The following is a 2,273-nucleotide window of genomic DNA, read 5'->3' as shown; positions in this document are numbered from 1 at the left end:
CCTATATATACATATATACAGTATAGTAAATATATTGTAAATATATAATATTTACAATATATTGCACATATTGGTAATAATTATTTAAATTTTATATATGTTGATATTCACCTTCAAAATCTTAATCTATATTATGAATTGAGTAAGGCCTTAATGTTTGTGTCGCGTACACAGCTCTGGAAGAATTATATCGTAGCACCATTCTTTTAAATGTTTTATTATTACTGTCACATTTCGAGCTCCTCTATATGTCTATTAAAATATCATTTAAAAAGAGAATTTTTCGGCGGCAAAAGAAAAAAAAATAGTTTTGTGTAGACAAGCGGCTAGGCTTATAGGTTTACCAGATGTTTTGTAAGGCGGAGGACCTCGTAATTTAGGTAACTTGACAGGTAAGCCTCGAGTTGGTGGGGACGTGTCTGTGGGAAACACTTTACCATTGTCCATCCTAGCGTTAACTGCTGTTAAAATCCCCTCCATCCTCCCCATACATCCCCCATATTTTTGATGTAGATCAGCTTTTTCACCCTGCAGACTCAGGGTTATTTGGCTAGTTAAATTATATGCCTGTGATTATAGGCCTATGTATACCCAATATTTGTTATTTTAATTAAAATTTTTGTAATACATACCATACTTTACGTATCTTCTATGGTAAAATCATTCTTGTGATAACCGTTTTACAAGTTAATACCAATTTTGCATGCATGTTATTTGACTATGTATATGGTGAACAAATTGTTTTAATATGAATTTATGTAGTTAAGAAGAACATTTTGATTATATATCTTTAATGGTTATAAGACAGTAATGGCCGTGTCTAGTTTATGGTATTATCTCGGCCAGTGCTTTAACCAAACCTGTTTTATTTTCTTTACTAGTATGCCTATCTTACCTGCTTTAACATTATAAACAAAATTATTATTGGCTCGTGTTCTTATTTATTTAAAAGGTAATTTGACTTTCACTTGCAAAGGTCTTTCTAAATTATAATTCGACTGGGCTTCACAGAATGATTGTTTAAATGATAATAATAATAATAATAATAATAATAATAATAATAATAATAATAATAATAATAATAATAATAATAATAATAATAATAATAATAATAATAATAATAATAATAATAATAATAATAATAATAATATAATGATGATTTAAAAAGTAATCTGACTTTCATTTGCAAATGCCTTTCTAAAATTACAGTTAAAGACGAAGCAGTATTCAATATATGCTTTAGAGTATTCTGTTTATGGCAATACTTGCAGCATTAGGCCAACTGGGCTTCACAGAATGATTATTTTCTGGGCGGATCCATAAGGGGCGATGGTCGTCGACGTCTGGTCCTCCCACCGCCTTTAACATGTTATAGCAGGGGTGAATTTAGGGCGGGCCTCAAGTCATTTAAAGTCAGACACTGGAGAATAAAAAAATGTTTTGATATGTTGTAGAACGAATTTTTCTAAGACATAACAAATGTTGTTTGACGAAAAACTGGGTAAACGGTGAATGAGATACAGATTTTTGAATATTTAAAAACTAGGGGAAAGGGTGTAAAAATAGGCTTTCTTAGAAAAATCAGTTCTACAACATATCAGCATTATTTTTCCTCCGGAGCCTGACTTCAAACTTATTTCATTCATTCTTTCATTAAAACTTATTTCATTCATCCTGCAAATAATCTGGACCTATTCTCACAGATTGCGACCTCCTATTTGCAAGACACTAGGTGCCACAGGAACAGATGATGCATTTGATTCTATCACCATTATAAAGAGAATAACCAGTGTTTTATTGGTTATTCCAACTATTTTGTTTTCCCGTATAGTTTAAATTGTCAAATTTGAACAGTAGGCCTCAGGGTTCAAAACACAATGTGTTCGATCATATTCGAAAATATTTAAGTTGGAATAGAAGGTAAGAGTGAACTAGAAGGAAATATAAAACTTTTGATTTGCAAAATGAGAAGCCTAAGGCACTGCCCGGATTTGAACCGGGGATCTTCTGTTTACTAGACAGGCGCTTTAACCAACTAAGCCACAGCGCCACTTGTTAATTGTTCATTATTACAGTATGTTAAATCCGCGTCTTCAATCATGCTTTTTTACCTTCAGGCTCGCATTATAAAGCAATGATAATAATAATAATAATAATACTAATAATAATAATAATAATAATAATAATAATAATAATAATAATAATAATAATAATAATAATAATAATAATAATAATAATAATAATACTAATAATAATAATAATAATAAAAATAA

The 2,273-nt window shown here is 30.0% G+C and overlaps 1 non-coding gene across 1 annotated transcript; it reads right to left on the bottom strand.

Moving 5' to 3' along the window:
* Positions 1–1,976: 1,976 nt before the first annotated feature.
* Positions 1,977–2,050, bottom strand: Trnat-agu. Its single transcript has one exon. It is a non-coding gene; the product is annotated as a tRNA-Thr (tRNA).
* Positions 2,051–2,273: the final 223 nt, after the last annotated feature.

This window comes from Anneissia japonica, unplaced genomic scaffold (assembly GCF_011630105.1).
Source record: "Anneissia japonica isolate Jap-2015-1 unplaced genomic scaffold, ASM1163010v1 scaffold45884_len2273_cov86, whole genome shotgun sequence".
Lineage (NCBI taxonomy): Eukaryota > Metazoa > Echinodermata > Crinoidea > Comatulida > Comatulidae > Anneissia > Anneissia japonica.
The sequence above is the reverse complement of the archived record's forward strand: the minus strand, read 5'-3'. Positions and strand labels throughout refer to the sequence as shown.